This window comes from Haliotis rufescens, unplaced genomic scaffold, assembly GCF_023055435.1.
Source record: "Haliotis rufescens isolate VD_foot unplaced genomic scaffold, xgHalRufe1.0.p SCAF_6, whole genome shotgun sequence".
Lineage (NCBI taxonomy): Eukaryota > Metazoa > Mollusca > Gastropoda > Lepetellida > Haliotidae > Haliotis > Haliotis rufescens.
In genome coordinates this window covers 6,349,200-6,367,526 of record NW_025964334.1, presented here as the reverse complement: position 1 = coordinate 6,367,526, position 18,327 = coordinate 6,349,200, and the positions used below count along the sequence as shown (strand labels likewise).

Here is an 18,327-nt window from a genome sequence, read left to right as displayed (position 1 = left end):
TTCAAATGCTTAAGAAACAGATCAGCAATGAGGGGAGCACAATTGCTGCCCATGGGGATGCCCACTTCTTGCCTAAATGAGGTATCCCTAAATTCCACAATGACGGTAGCAATGAGGAAGCCCTCAGTAAACTTCAGATGGCATTTGATTTCATTTTTTATCAATTGTCCAGAACCTCTGAAGATATAAATATATCCATGGTCACCATGAATCAAGAATTGAATGTTTCCTCAAATTTGTCGGGAGGGATAGTTGTGTATTAAGTTGAAAAACCAAACGTTTTGACAGAAGTGAACGTCTTTCAAATAGATTGCAAAAAATCAATCTGTAAATATGAAGAATGTCCTTCCTTGGTTGTGTTTAGGATTATGGAATTGCGTCAGGTGTGATCGGACGTGTTCACGTCGAGCAGATGAAAAGAGTTCCAAATGGACTAAAACACATCAACAATAACAACGAAAACACGGTGAAATATACACAAAACGTATGTGAGGACAGTAGTGACGAACGTGTTTAAATTAATTACAATTTAATGTAGTTTTGAGAAGAAATAGTCTCACATCATCAGAAGGCAATCGCTTGTCAATCGCTGTCACGCACCAGTCACCCGTGACAATCACTGATTTCACGTGCAATATGGGAGACTCGCTTGAATGCTTGCGAGGCCGTATCGGGTGTTTTACACCATGTCGACGCAATCCACGTCGATTATTGAAAGAACTAAAAATATCGGGATCATATTTGACAAGACATTTGAAGGTATTGCTCATGTTGAATTTGTTTTTACATTTGAGTGAATGTTGGATATCTTATCATGGTCAAATGTACACCAGTCAGTTTGACAAGGCAATGTGCAAGATATCATGTGTTGGTGAACGTTTATGTCTGTATTTACATCCCGCATACACCACGACTCTTACAAATATGTTCTGACGTGGAGTTGAACCCAGGCCCGCGGTGTCGGGACAGTGGCGGTAGGAGTGCTCGGAGTAAGGCAACTAGACAGTCTACTCCAGCGTTCACGAGTGACGGTAATTCAAACAACAGAGATTCTGACCAATACGAGAATGACAGCACTGATGTTTTGAAGCTTATAAGATCGGACATAGGTAAACTTAATAGAAGGTTTGATACAGACAGAAATGACATTAAAGAGGAATTGTCCAGAACCTCTGTAGATATAAATATATCCATGGTCACCACAAAGCCCCATGAATCAAGAATTGAATGTTTTCCTCAAATTTGTCGGGAGGGATAGTTGTGTATTAAGTTGAAAAATCAAACGTTTTGATGAAGTGAACGTCTTTCAAATAGATTGCAAAAATTCAGTCTGTAAATATGAAGAATGTCCTTCCTTGGTTGTATTTTGGATTATGGTTAATCTTTGTGTGGTGGTCCATTACTGGTTCTTACAGTATCTCTCTATTTGTGCGGATTGCTATGGAGTTCCGTCACTCACTACAAGTCAAGTCTAAAACATCTAACAATTACACATATGCTACAGTGCCCTGAACATATTCATAATGTTTAAGTATTCTCGAGGCAATATTCGAATAATTGCAATCGACAAACCCTTTCCATAACCGTAAGCGATATAAGTCCATTTTACGATTCCGACTGTGTCATAAGCATGTGTTTATTAATACTAACAAAATAGCGATGATACCAGGTTTTCACGAAACGGCGAGCGTATTGAGACACAGCGGCGTCACTCACCACAAACACATGCATAGGCAGATCAAGTGTCACCTTCAATAAACACGGGCTTATATGGTTCAAGTGAAAGAAGGGAATTGCATCGTCATTACTTTGGTGACTGCTGTATCACATTTCGAAGGGTCCTCCACATATTTATCACAATCCGAAAAAAAGAAAATATTAGACGAATAGGCGATTTATTTCAACATGAATTTGAGATAGTACAAAGCAAATAGATTCACATTAACCTATTCGAATGCTACCAAAAAGATCTGTGTGGGGTACATTTGGTTGAAAAACACTGTTTGGTTCGAGAGGATTTTACAACATAACACCATGTCCAGCAAAACAATAGCAAGTTTCTTCGAGATGCCCCAAGAAAGGCGTTATTGTCTTTAGAACCTATTGCAAGCCTGGTTCCTTTCTACCTCCTTCTTGCATTGGCAAGTTCGCACAAACTGAAGAAGTTATCATGACACATGCAGCAGTGTTCCAGCACTGGTCCGTACATAGCACCGCAGCCTGCACAGGTGTTCATCCTCGACATTATCTTGGAGTCAGAAAAGTCATCTAGTGTGCATGCCTCGCACGGGTATAAGGGGAGGTGCTGTGCTGTTGCTGTAGCTGCCATCATCACCATCACTACCAGCACGGTTGCTTTCATTGTCTGCATGTTGTTTCTGAAAAAAAAAGAATTTTACGACTTAGTCATGCTAAATGTATTAATATGTATTTGTCATCATAATAATAATGATAATAATGCTTATTAATGGAGTATGGGTGGTCCCAGTGCCAGTGGCGCATCAATCTACCTTGCAGTGTTACGCCAAGGATCCGAAGTTCGAATACGATGGCCCTAGATCTGGCAGCACCAGGCTTTTAAAAATGTGGTAAGAGCCTTGGATCTGCTTTACTTTAGGGTGTCCTTCTAGACAGGTGTGTGTGGGGTCGGGGGTGGGGAGTGTGCCCGTTGATTTTGGGGTCATTTAGTGGTTTAAGCATTCGATCGTCACGCCAAAGGCCCAGGTTGGATTCTCTACAATGGTACAATTTGTGAAGCCCATTGTTGTGTTACTCACTCACTCACTCACTCACTCCTAGAATCTGCTGACGCGTTGTCATTTTACTGAAACACTGCTCAAAGCATGGTTAACCTTCACTCACTCCCCTTTAAAGAACAAGGTTTCGACAAGAGGTCGTGTTATCATAGATATTGCTGTGGGCAATGTGAGGGTGTAACACTTGTTTGAAGAACAGGATCTCTTAGAAGGCATAGCACCAGTTTAAGACTGATAACGTCATCTGTTTTCGTGACCTGTGACAGTGCCATTGGTTTGAAGAAAGTGCGAAATTGTACTTGAGTACTGATGACAACTACAGGTTATCCCCTTCTCTACATGGCTTATCTAATTTATTTATTTCTCAAAAAGAGTTTCAATATGAAAATCGTCTCTGTGCAAACTACCAAGAATACAAAAAACCCTAGAAAACGTCATCGCCAAATAAAAAGCCAGTCTGGATTATCCGCCGAATCAGATGCAATCTGTCGTAAAAGGCAATTACTGCTGTGACAGTTATATGAATGGATCAATGAAAATCACAGATGACGCCAGCCGGTAGATGATATAAAGACTGTATAGATACTCTGTCTGCTTCTTGATTGTGGTGTATATTATGAAAGCATAGACGAAATCCTTGACTCCAACTGCTTGTTGGTTGTTGTGTACTTGTTGAAACCACAAGAGAAGATTCATCTGCAAGTTTAAACTTCTAGAAGCCTTGTTCAAAAAGGTTAGAGGAGGGTATATCTGTTTGCGTAAATGTTAGTAAAAGACAACTATCTGTCATATCAGTTTCATTCAACAACATTCTGAATACAGTACCTCTGTGACATTACACGAATACAATATGTCGGACATTGACACTCCAAACGTCTTTAAATCCGTTTAAGTCAAAGTACTCTGATCTTGTATGTGTTTTTAAAACCAAAATGCAACCACCACACGTCCGTTATTCACGTTGAATCATCCGTTACACATCAGCCACATGAAACTTGGTTAATTCGTTGGGGATGATACATTGTAACGAGTAATTAGCATTGAAGCAATGATCTCGGTGGCTTCAGATGAGTATTGTCAAAGTGATTAAGCTCAGCTTATACGATTATGGCACAGCATTAATTACTTAAGATTGTCGGGTTTGGAGTGATCTTCAATGTGTTAAACGGATAGTTGAATTACGGTGTCAGTGAACCACACACTGTAATGAACCAAAAACGTCTGAAGCACTTATGAAGAAGATGAAAGATTAGCCTCGTCTCTCCATCGTGCCGTTCCTACGGTCCTTCACGTACATAACATTGTATATAATTTTGAATGTGTGAGATTGTTTGTTTTAACGCCGCAGTTATTAACTATAATCCATGGGACTTGCAAGTGAAACATTGCTTATATCTATTCAAACGGGAATACGCCTACCCGCTTATATTTCTTTCTTTTTTCTTGCAGTATTTGCTTGTGCATGACAAAACTTTGTGTCGTGTTATAACTATGATGTTAATAGCTTAAAAATGGAAAGACGAAGGCAAATATTTGATTGCCATCCACATATAGTCTAAGAGTATATTCAACAATAGGCAACTGACTATTTAACATACATTCTTAACTGTCTTTTCCGCCAGACTTGTAGATACGTAATTATGAGACAAAATCGAACTTTAATGGCGAATATGGCGCTAATTGGTATTTTGCATGTTCAGTCAAAATATACCTGGTCTGCCCTTCAACCCATTCACATAGGGAATCATCGATATACACATGCGTCGTTTCTGTCCAAAGGTCAAGGGGTTTTGGCGAGGACAAGTCAAACCCATGAATAGGCACGACCCTCAAAGGGACGATCGGAAAGTTCAAATTACCTGACATGGAAAGAGCATGGATACTAAACAATTAACTCTGGTCACCACTTCCGATGTTGTCAAGGGTTTACAGGGCCACATCTGCGTAACCTTGTTAGCATGAGGACGGAAAGCAACTGCAGCAGCGTGAGTACAGTGTTATGGACTGTCCATGATGGTTACAGACCATTACTGTTTAACAGCTTGTAGGTATGTTCTACAATCATCAACACTTGGTTTCATGATAGCCGAGAATCATTAAATAGTTTCAGAGGCTGATTAGATTCTTGTTCAATCCATGCTTGGACTGCCATATCTCCCAATGTCTGACGATTGTACGTATCCTTGTGTTATTCACACGTCAGTCTCACAAACTATGGCACGTATCAATTGGACACATTTCCATTTTGGGGGCGCTTAACCTCTGTGTCTCTTGTCGGCCATACCAAGACGGATACTACGGATTGGCGGTACATGGCATTTGCATTGAAGCCCTGGATCTGACTTTAATTTCTGACTGTGACTGAAATAGTTATTTTGATCAAGTTGTACACTGCATTTTACTTGTATATGTGAACGTATTTTAAACGTAATGATATAGTCGCATCAAATTGATTGTATCAATGCAGCATGCTGCCTATATCTGCCTAAAATACTATTGCAAATTGTGTACTACTTTTGACTTTGATGTCTTACACACATTTCCATTCCATGGTATAGTAATATTAAAGCGTCTGTATCAATGCTAGCTTGTTCACCATTTGCGAAGTTCGCATTGCAAATTAGCGTATTTTACTCACCATACAATATTAACATACCAACGCGCTATCAGGTATGATGGAAAACATCAGTGTAGAACGTTAACGAAAGGTATTCGCATTACTAACCCAAATGTATATCACTCATCATCTAATAAAACGAGTAACGCAATATTAGCTTGACAGTTTTCTTTTTATTTACGTTACATTTCTGAAATATATTTGTATATTGATACATGTGTAAAAGTACAATGAATAATAGGGAATATCATGTCATTCTTTACCGCCTCCCGGACGCGTCATACGAAAAGACGTTAAAAGATGGTTGACGCTCGTTATTAAGGAGACTCAACAAGGAGAAGACCGCTCGGTGCCAGTATACCGTGAAGGAGAAGGGTATTCATGTTAAACTGCGGTATGGTATCTCAGTGGGCTAGCACTATAAAACCGTAATTAGTTCGGACTAGTACGCACACATGTGCATGCATGTCGCTACATAAGTGCAATAATCTTGAATGTGACGTGAAACCCCATTTCACCTCACCTCCTCACGTCTGTCGTAAAGGTAATCTATCGTTAAAGAAAAGAAACCCAATGCAGATTTAGCAGTTAATTCCACAGTAATGCATCAGTAAAGTTAATTATAACAAAGATATGAGATACATTGCGGATGACATAATCTTACAAAACTGCTTAATTCGACGCAACATGTAACATCCACTTGATGAAGGGGAAGGAAGTAGCTCTCAAACGTCGTTGAAAAGAATACAAGAAGTTGTTTATCAATAAAAAGTGTCATGTATTCATGTTCTTACTTCCAAATGCCAATCCAAGACTTTAAAACACGTAAGAGATCGTAATGGGTTCTACCTGCCTCATAATATCGGAAACAGATGAACCACAATAGTAACCTACATTACGTCACAAGGAAGCCTGCAGTCTAACGTGTTGTTGGAAGTGGCATCCTTTGTTACCTCCTTGAAGAGACTGTTTTGTCGGGGGGACATTTCTCGTGACATATTCATTTGTTCATGTTCGTGACCGACAGTGCATGTAGCTAAAATTCAGGTTCCAAATCACCGGATGAACTAGTATTTATATCTATTATTATTAAACGTTCACTAAACGTAAAAAGCAAAGGCTTGATAGTATTTGTCCTGTCTTAGATATAGAACTGCTTCGTAGCGACAAGGTTAGTTTAGCCTATTAACGCGTGGCCTCGTTACGCTGAAGGCCCTGGCTCTGTTCCCCACGAGTATACATGTGAATCCCATCATTGATGTCCTCCGCCTTGATTTGTTGGAATAATACCAGACGCGGCATAAAAGTCAACTCACACACTCTTAGCGACATATGTTTTATATTTCAGTCACAGATCAGGTCTATTTATGTACATTTGTATGTAGTTGTTAACCCTGTGTACTTAAGTAAAAGTCGTCTCGAAGCTATGTGTACGTGTCTAGGTTTGTCAGCACCATACCCGTGGGTTTCACTGTCTTGGTAAACGCCTGAGACCTGCATCACTTCTGGCTTTCCTCCCACATTAAGCTGAATACTATTCAAAGCGGTGATTAACCCAACTCACTATTGCAAAAGTTATATTGTCTTCCATGTCTATCGCTTTCCATTCTAAAATTACACGTTTCCATCTTTGACATATAAGAACATAGACGCACAACATGATGGCTTTGTGTTATTATTTCTATGGACAGTTCAATGAGCACTGGCTGAATGAGAGCTCTCAGAAGGATATTTTTCCCGTTATAATGATAGCCAAATGTAAACAGTTTGCGAATGAATGCAGGCGGATAAGATGGGTTCAATCCACATGTGTATGAAGATGAGACTTTGCGAGACGATTCTTATTAGTTTCAAAAATATGTATATCATTATCGTTGTTCAGCACGCTACAGTTTCAGGGCTCCGTATATCAAGTAACATTGTTGTCATGTAGACTGACGTAGTTAAATGGACCGTCGTGTTTTGGTTTCAGGGGGAATACAATGTTACAGGCCGTAGGTTATGAGAACACAGTGAAGTCAACCACAGTCCCATAAGAAGAGAGGAGGGGTATTTTAGCAATGACCAGAACAGTTTGTGTGTAAAACACAGACCGTCACATCCATTGAATCTCTGACCAGAGACACTAACATGTACGCTTGTGTTTGGCGAGATCACGTCGATATCAATAGTGGAACAATATTAGCTTCAAATGCCGAACAAAACTCTTTGCTCAATACTGGTCACCTCATAAAATGATCTACCTTATTATATCATGCATATTGGGAATGGAATTAGTTTCATGTGGAAGTACGTCATACACCAGATACGACATAAAAACTAAAAGGTTCCAGAGCCATTTAGCCTGACTCCATTTGTATTATACGGGCAGTGATTATTTTTTGCAACCAATAACCGTTTGAACTGATTTGAGAATAACTAGAATGTACACAACTTTATATCTGCCTAGTATTATGAAGGTATGCTGAACCTTCTACAATACATGACGCCACAAATACTACTGTTATGCGTCACCTAGGACTACAATGTAAGTTAAAGTTTTCATTGCACCTGAAGAGCCGTTGAACGGCAAAAGATCTTGTGTGGATAAAGGAGTTTTGACAAGCACGAATATCTGGACTCTTTTTTTTTCTATATTTAATACTTATACACCTGAAGAAATCACTTGTATATATATATAAAGTTGTTATACATTTCCAATATGTTATCTGTTATAGAACAAAAGAACTTCTACACCACTACTTGTCATTGCAAACTATTGCAGACGGGTGAAACTTTCATTGCTTTTTCTTCTTTTGTCATTACTAATAAAAAGATAGATAACTCTATCGACTTGTTGGTTGCTTAACAATCAATAGGCAATCACTTATATTTGCATTTCTCTTGAAATGATGTTGCATTCATTCAAGGAAGTAAATACTTGACATGTGTTATTGATTGACATCTTCTCCGAATTAGAGGTCTCGATGATACAGCCAATATTCAATTCTTTATCTAATCGGATTGATGTGTGACAAGGGTTTGGAGTATTCACTTGAATAGCTGACGTTCTCGTTCTATCTGCGCAATGATTATTTCCAATGACAGACCTTAATTGTTTCCTGCAAGTACTTGTTTGAAACGTATTTAGTACATGAACCTTTTCTAGTCGTACTGGAAATGAAAACATAACGTATAAATGGTGGTGTGAACAATTATGTCCATATATGAATGTGTTGCATTTCAGATTTCTGACATTCTGTTTTCTTACCCAAGGTGTTAGGAGAGTCATTTTTTAGTCGTCAAATGTTGGGATTTGATAAGAGGCTAAGATATAAATATATCCAAAGAACATTCAAATACGCAGTATATGTTTTTGAAATTCATTTTCAATTTTCATAAACGTCTGTACATTCAAGCACATGGCAATATTGATCATGTCACTTGTATTTTTTCTCCATGCGAAATAATAGTCTTGAATAACAATAGTTTTACCCATATTTAATTTGATAAGAAACGTGTTCGATATCAAAGAGAGATAACAATATCGGGATACATATCCAGGTTTCAGCCACCAGAATGGGAAACTGAGAAACATGATATTAATGTATGAAACAAAAGTCACGGCCCAGTCAGTTAAAATATGCTAACAATTAACGTCATTCATTCGTCTATGTCCTCTTGGGTGAATGATCTATTTTTGTGGCTAAATGTGATACATGAAAATGTGAATCATTGAAATCATATTCACCACAGTGAAATAGTAAAGCTTCCGTGGTCCTTTTGACGTCATACTCTGCGGAGATTAATTCACTTTCTCCTAAATGTATCTTATTAGTTCAAATACATCGGCATTTCGAGTTGCAAATGTGTTCTTTCCGTCTATATATCGCCTTGGGTCCAAAGATACAAGTGTTTTGTATTTAAGAATGAATATATTTCCTTGCATATTTAACGGTTACTTTTGAATTTCTACTGTGCAGAAACATTCCAGACTAAGAATTCACTTGCTGTCAATCTACACGGACTCTAGATCTGTGTGCACCTGAGTAGTCAAACTGCACTTAGCGGTTAACAAATAGAACGTGATCATGTTTAAATAAAGCTGATACACGACATTGATCATTTGTACAGATGGGTTTGAAAAGATACCATTCGTGATGGCGCATTCTTTGTTACATAAATACAATGTTCGACATTAACAACGTTTATCCTTTGTAGGTAACCATAAAGTTAAAACCTTTCTTAAAACCTTGAATCTGCTTTCCGGTTACTTAGATTCAAAGACAGTCTAGATTCTGTTGTGGCGCTGAAAGGGATTGGTGGTAGCTTATTGGAGAGAAACAATGAAAATCGGGGTTTTTTTTGTGAAAGTAATACTTGAACTCATTACATTGTCTGTAATTTCAAAACTGCCTGTTATCCATCCGATCAGGGACCCATTACCGTAAATGTCGAAACAATAAAAATGCTTTGCTTAAATTACGTCTGTAAGCAATGCCATTATACTAAACTCTGTCAGTAGGTCATTCTTTCTTCACAGAGCTTGTTTTAAACGTGGTTTCAAGTTTTGGTCCGAGCATCGACACTTCATTGTGAAGTGTTTGCAATGTTGAATACTTACTTACATGTTAAACATGTAAACTACCATTGTCTTTTTTTGGAGTGTGGTTTAACGCCGTATTGAACAATATTTCAGTTAGATCACTGAGTGTCAGCTTGATGTGGGACGAAAGTCAGATGTGATTCAGGTCTTTGACATTTTCCGCTTTTGTGAAACGCACGGACCCGGGTAAGGTGCTGGCAAACCTAAAAACATACTCAACGCAACCAGGTCGAACCGGGATTCGAACCGCCGACCGTAGATTTCTGACACGCCTAAGGGATGCAACTCTGTATAGCGAAGTGCGGCAGGGTAGATCGGTGGTCCCCCTTGCGCAAATAGAGCCATCACGCTTGTACGTATACAACATGTGATATATATCTGTACGTGTCGTGAGGATTGGCACTTCTGAACAGTCATTACTGTTTAATTTTGTACTGCAACCACAAAACATGTTTACTAACAATAACACTTTCTTGATGATAGTTTGTGTAACTTAGATCAAATGAAATTGTATAGACATCAAGGCATTCCTTTAAGGCCTTCATATCGGTGGTATTGGTGTATGAATAAACAATGCCTTTTAGAAAGTGGTCAAATTTGACAAGTGTTATATTTGGGATTACAATTTCTTAGTAAATTACCATCTTACCGAGGCAAGAGCGTTAACTGACTATAAAAATCCAGTTTCCACCCTTGCCGAGCTAGCCTCGAAATTCCAAGCTCGATCGTGTGGCTATTACGAGTTATGACCCTTCTATGTCCCTCCTATTGACCAATCAGATTCCATCACTCAGATCACTTGCATTTACTTCTATCAACATGGCGGCGCCCAGTTAAGGCGATCTGATCGATAATCAAGATATATACTAGTATTCATATGTAATAAAATGAGTCTTAACTCGCGAAGTGCATCGAATCACTTGAGCACCTCGATTAAAAACATGAAAAGATTTGCAAAATATCTGTCGACACCGTGTTGGCGGTACACATACTTTGCATATCCTGCAGTCGACCGAATTTTGCACGTTGAACCCATGTTATTTACGAAACGGATGTCTTGCTCATTGCGCGATTCCATAGACGCGTTAGTCCAGCCAAAATGTAACGCCGGAATTCCAGCCTACTCCAGCAGTAACGCCCTTGCCGCGGGAAGATGGTAAAGTACAGATTCTAGTACTTTTGGGGGTTGAATCCAAGCCGGGATTCGAACCCACTCTCTCAGATTGTGGTTTCGAATCCCGGATTGATGTGAGAGGTGTCAACTTTTTAGAGCAGCTGGTAGTACGATTGGGCGACGGGCATCACAGTAAATCTCTGACGCCTTTTCATACAATCAGCCGAATCTGATAGTAAAGATACAAAAACAGATAGTGTGTTTTTACATTAATGTCACAATCAGTGAAAGTGTACAAGCGACAAAGCACTTTCCACATTCACCAGAAATATCTGCTAAAACCAAAGCCGATTCTACGTTCTACATATGTATGTCTGGTTTGTAAACCACTTCTAAAATCAGTGTCAAGAGATTTATTCCACATACTTCTCACGGATCGTGTAAAAAGTACATGAGTTATAAAATAGTTCGAAAACGTGACGCCTAACACTCAAGATGTTCACCCACGTTTGGCTCAGAAACGTGCTGGATAAGACCCAAGGCTTAGATAACGTCATCATTTACACTGTTATCCAGATCAACCATGTAAGTGCTGCTGCTTTCGTGTCAGCACTCACACAACCCAATCCAAGGTTGAAGTGGTGTACATGAAACGTTTGGATTACGGTAAGGAGAATCTGCTGCCATCACAGTGATGTTGATGTCTTGAGCACTGTGTAACCTGGGTGAGCTACAGTAAACTACGTTTATGACGAACACGCTTATAACGAACTGACCGATATAACGAACTTATTGTTTAGTCCAGGCCATTTGTTGTAATTATGTTGTAGATATGCTTATAACGAACTGCGGTTATTACGAACTAAAATTAGTGGTCCCTTTCAGTTTGTTATATTCGTAGTTTACTGTATTTGGCATTTGAGGGTGGGAATATATATGATGTTTAGGGAGGCAAAGATTCACTCTGAAAAAGTTCCTATACAGCAAAACCATAAATATGAAATCCTGGTTTACGGTCGATTACTGTGGCTGAAGCATAATTACGACATTTTTTAATCCACTGTATATTTCACTTAATGCGGTGCCATCGGGATTGACGAAGTTTCATGTGTATTAGTTTGCTTGTTGTTTAACGCCGCACTCAGCAGTATTCTCGTTCTATCACGGCGGTCGGTCCAGTCTGGACCAGACGGTTCAGTGACTGACATCATGAGCATCGATCTTCGCAATTGTGATGACATCCATCACAAGCTTGAACTCCCGCTGCCGTAAGTCGCCTTTTACAACTTGAGCCTAACAACGGCCATTACAACTGAAGTCCGTAAACATAAGGAGCATTCTTTTTCAGATCAGACACGGCAATGAATGTGTTTAATTATGAATTTTATTAAGACATTAACCAGAAAGACAAACTGATTTTTATCCTTTCAAAATCGCTATAAATCAGTGCGACTGTACGTTGCTAAAAGCATTGATTTGCACCTTGCACTCCATTGGAAGGAAATAATTACAACAATGTATTTTGTCCAAAAAGATATAGTGACAATGCCATGAGGTGTTAAATCACAGTTTCGGCAATAGAACAAGAACCAGTGCTCCTAAGACACAGTTACGTGCGTCCGCAAGTTTGAGTGTTACAAAAGAACGAGGATTAAAGACCAGGCAATGTGAAGTGTGTGCACAATGAATGTAAGTCACGATCCCGAGAGATCTGCAGAGGTCTTCGTGTCACATTCTACTGTATTTTCAGGAATTTCTTGGACAGTTTGGCGCCCGCGTATCTATTTCTAACCCACGTATAACATTCTTACTGGGTTTCGGCAAACCACTGTAGATGTATTCAAGTGTTATGGTATTGATCGTATACTGACTGTTAAATCGTATTTATACGTTCTATACGACTGAGGTTTATCTTGGAGTATTAAATACAATGATGTGAATCATTTCTGTTGAAACACGTCCTCGTTCAGTAATACGCTCTTAGAGCTTAAGGCAAAGCTGGGGTAGTAAGGTAGCGGTTAAGCGTTCCCTTGTCACGCCGAAAAGTCGGGATCGATTCCACATGTACAATGTGTGAAGCCCATTTCTGGTGTCCCCCTCCGGAATATTACTGGAATATTGCTAAAACCTCACTCACTCACCAGATATAACTCTGATTGTAATGATTATTGATATAGGCGCAACGTCACATGTTTGATTATCAGAAATTAACACCAACACAGCGGTTCACAAAGCGAGAACGCGATGCACGGGATAATATGGAAGTATCCAGCCACGCAATGGGATACCAGTAATGCATCACCAGTAATTAATCAAATCAAACCATTATTTTGTGACTTCGGTTTTCCAATTCAACTATATCAACTTTATAATTTCATTCTCTGCGGTTAAGCCCATTTTTGGAAATGGCGTATTTAGCTGTCTTTACTGTTCAATGCATTTACCTCAAGACAATCTAACCGATTAAAATGAAACCTTGACGGCGCCAAGCATCGTAACAATACAAAATGAATGTGACATTATTCCAACTGAAATCACAAAACAGCGTCGCAGTGGAATTTGAATCAATAGGAACAGGTTCCACATGTAACTTTTATCACACCATACATGGAAAATAAAACTATCTCTTCATTGTCAACTAGTCAGCGAGCCTGACCACCCGATCCCGTGAGTCGCCTATTACGACAAGCTTAGTCGCCTTTTACGGCATGCATGGGTTGCTGAAGACCTGATTTTACCCCGGATCTTCACGGGTCACATATTTCTTTTACAATACGACTTATTATTTGTGATGGTACTAAAAACAAACTCATCAAGCTATGCACTTAACTGCGGCCTAAAGGAAATAATACACCAATGTTTGATGGTGCTAAAAACAAACAAGAAATAGTTATTCAATCATTGTAATGTTTTGGATCTCAACCTTTTTTCGGCGTTTTTAGCCTGGTAAAGTTTTGTCAAATCCAATTTTCAAATGTATACTTTCTTTGCCCAGGAATTTAAGGTGTCGGTCAAAAATCAGATGAAATAACGAGATGTGGACTGCAAGTTGAATGATTCATGGTGTGTCTTGAAGGCGAGACATTTAATGCTAGATAATACAAGAGAGTTGTCTGATTAATCTCAATCCGCGGGCATAAGAAGACATTGGAATATGTGAATAATACCTCAATGTCACAGTGATCTGTACAACCGGGAACAGTAAAATACAAGAATGTTAAGTATGATTAATCATGAAACACTTCTGGGTTCTTGGAAAATTATACAGTGAGTGGGTTTGGGTTTAATTCCGCTTTAACATATATTTCCTGTGTCTTATGCATGAACATACCATTGAGGCACAAGTTGTTTGTCATTTGAAACCCATGAGACTGTCCGGCCAGGGGTCATGCTCGCGGTGAGTCAAGGAGTCAAACCAGCTGATTCTAGCTCTGCAGTAGGAAGAGTAATGGCGTCAAAGACCACTTAGACACCCATGCATCCAGAAATAGAAAATAAATTGAGCAGAATACCTGCTTACAAGTCATACGAGAATCCACGACTCAGAGGTATCAAACCAGAATAACTATCACCTTACTAATATTTACCGATTATCTATAAAGTGTGACAGTTTGTTTTTGGCATTTTTGCCGACAAACACAGATTCAAGTGCGGTCGATGAATGATATGAGTAAAAATACTGATAATCTGACACTGCCCGTTCTGTTACGAAATGCAGCAAACATTAATTTTAGAATTGAATATTTATGATCGATGTCCGTATTTTATTGCTAAGATGCAATCAGGTAAATTAATATTGCTACTGTTTCTTCCTTCGTGTTAATTCACCGAGTTGTTTGGAGCACCATTCAAATCATGTGAAAACAAATCTTTGCCATGAAATGGGATGGGAATCGATTACTAAATAGCTTCACTGTAAGCTGCAGTGGGGTTCTTGTAACTTACCAGGTCATGTGACGACACAACATTCGTTGAATCCCAATACTCACCAAAATGTCCGTATGTAGTATAACTTGTCTCATGTTACAGATGAGATGAACCGACTGTGTGTTGTTACATAATATTTGATATTTCTTCATTTGTAACTTGAAACAGCAGGCTAACACAATATCTGTATCTTCCACTAAAACGTATCAGGGAGCACGAGATGATTCAGTAGCCTGTATTTTTGGAACTTTTGTGAAAGGAACAGAAACAATTTAATCGAAATCCGAATCATAACAATCACCATGTAACATATGCTTCTTGAGTTGAATACTCAATTCTGGTAAAACAAGGGTCATAATCAGCGCGAATTTGCTTTTCGAACGCCACCGAGACGCAACACTGCCTACCGAAATGCGGCGACTGGACTATCCATATCCAATCTTAACGGGTGTAAATTAATTCCATAATATTTTGAGTGAGTGCGTATGGTTTTAGCAATATTCCAGCAATATCACGGCGGTGGACACCAGAAATGGGCTTCACACATTGTACCCATGTCGGGAATCGAACCCGGGTCTTCGGCGTGACGATCGAACGCTCTAACCACCAGGCTACCCGACCGCCCCCATAATATTTTGAAGCAGTACGGAAACATACATCATAAAAAACAAATACGGTTGATACGAATACGTCTGAAAAAAATATTTAAGCAGCGATGTCATTGTCTCAAAGGATGTGTGTACAGTAACTGTTAAGGAAACAGTATTGACATTAGCATTGCAAAGAGATACTGGACCTTGACAGAGACAATTCAGTTACTGGGTCGGGGTCATCATTTGGCGAATACTAATGGACACTGATAGAATCAATGTTGTTACTTTCTCTGGTATGTCACTCAAACTGGATGAATGTCAAATAACAGTATTTATAAGATCAAGAAAAACGATTCGATCTTGTCAATTTGGGCAAGGAATGGTCAGTAAATGTTCTCCACATACAAGAATGACAATGAATAACCGACATGGCCTTCTTAATATTGCACAGTCATGCATTGTCAATTTCTTCATACAGAAACGGTTGACCTGGGCAAACATATCGCCTTGACACATGATCTGTATGGGCGGCATGACCTGCATGATCTGTATGGCCTGTATGACCTTCGTGATCTGTATGATCTGTATGACCTGCATGATCTGTATGACCTGTATGGCCTACATGATCTGTATGACCTGCATGATTTGTGTGGCCTGTATGGCCTTTATGGCCTGTATGATCTGTATAACCTGTATGATCTGTATGATCTGTAAGACCTGCATGATCTGTATGGCCTTTATGGTCTGTATGACCTGTATGACCTGTATGACCTGCATGATCTGTATGGTCTGTATGATCTGTATGATCTGTATGACCTGTATGACCTGCATGATCTGTATGGTCTGTATGATCTGTATGATCTGTATGACCTGTATGACCTACATGATATGTATGACCTGTATGATCTGTATGGTCTGTATGATCTGTATGACCTGCATGATCTGGATTGTCTGTATGATCTGTATGATCTGTATGACCTGCATGATCTGTATGACCTGTATGGCCTGTATGACCTGTATGACCTACATGATCTGTATGACCTGTATGATCTGTATGACCTGCATGATCTGTATGGCCTTTATTGTCTGTATGATCTGTATAACCTGTATGATCTGTATGATCTGTATGACCTGTATGACCTGCATGATCTGCATGGCCTGTATAGCCTGCATGATTTGTATGGCCTGAATAACCTGCATGATTAATTTTGTATGGCCTGTATGATCTGTATAACCTGTATGATCTATATGATTTGTATGGCCTGAATAACCTGCATGATTAATTTTGTATGGCCTGTATGATCTGTATAACCTGTATGATCTATATGATTTGTATGGCCTGAATAACCTGCATGATCTGTATGGCCTGTATGGCATGTATGACCTGTATTACTTGTATGGCCTGTATGGCATGTACGGCCTGTATAGCATGTATGGCATGTATGATCTGTATGACCTGTATGGCATGTATGGCCTGTTTTACCTGTATGTCATGTACGGCCTGTATAGCATGTATGGCATGTATGATCTGTATGACCTGTATGGCATGTATGGCCTGTATTACCTGTATGGCCTGTATGTCATGTACGGCCTGTATAGCATGTATGGCATGTATTGCCTGTATGGCCTGTATGGCCTGTATGGCCCGTATGACCATTCATGATCTGTATGACATGTATGACATGTATGGCCTGTTTGATCTGTATGGCCTGTATGGTCTGTATGACCTGTATGGCCTGCATGATTTGTATGGCCTGTATGATCTATATGGCCTGTATGATCTATATGGCCTGTATGATCTGTATGGCCTGTATGATCTATATGGCCTGTATGATCGGTATGGCCTGTATGGTATGTATGGCCTGTATGATCTATATGGCCTGTATGATCTGTATGGCCTGTATGATCTGTATGGCCTGTATGGTATGTATGGCCTGTATGACCTGTATGGCCTGTATGATCTATATGGCCTGTATGGCCTGTATGACCTGTATGACCTGCATGACCTGCATGATCTGTATGACCTGTATAGCCTGTATGGCTTGTATGGTCTGTATGACCTGTATGACCTGTATGACCTGTATGACCTGTATGACCTGTATAGCCTGTATGGCCTGTATGGTATGTATGGTCTGTATGACCTGTATGGCCTATATGACCTGTATGACCTGTATGACCTGTATGGCCTGTATGACATGTATGATCTGTATGACCTGTATGACCTGTATAGCCTGTATGGCCTGTATGGTATGTATGGCCTGTATGACCTGTATGGTCTGTATGACCTGTATGGCCTGTATGATCTGTACCAAACAGAGATCTGTATGTCTTGGACTAGGTCTTGCATTCATCGCTCATTGGGGAGTGTCGGTGTAATATTCACTTGTTACTGTAAAATTGTTTCTTATAATTGTATTCAGACGTATAATCTGTTCATTAATTTTTTTCTACATTCCAGGAAATCACTTATTTAGTTTAATAAATATAAAATGCTAAAGCCAGAGAGTAACCAATATCAAATGTCCGGCGAAACCGATAACATATGGGCGTAAAGAGGAAAATAGCGTTGAAAACTGTAATCAGTGCTGACACCGGGGAAAAAGGTAAGCATGTCCTGCCCTACCGGGAGAACCCGGCCTGTCAACAAAACCAGATAATCAAGTCAAGGACCAGAGTGAGTGAGTTTTGTTTTACGCCGCTTTTAGCAATATTCCAGCAATATCACGGCGGGGGAC

The 18,327-nt window shown here is 39.5% G+C and overlaps 1 long non-coding RNA gene across 1 annotated transcript in view; it reads right to left on the bottom strand.

Moving 5' to 3' along the window:
* Positions 1–1,878: 1,878 nt before the first annotated feature.
* LOC124148779 overlaps positions 1,879–18,327 on the bottom strand; it is a 28,682-nt gene continuing 12,233 nt past the window's right edge. Inside the window, exon 2 of the long non-coding RNA XR_006863016.2 lies at positions 1,879–2,378. This is a non-coding gene — a long non-coding RNA (uncharacterized LOC124148779). The remainder of the gene's footprint in view (positions 2,379–18,327) is intronic.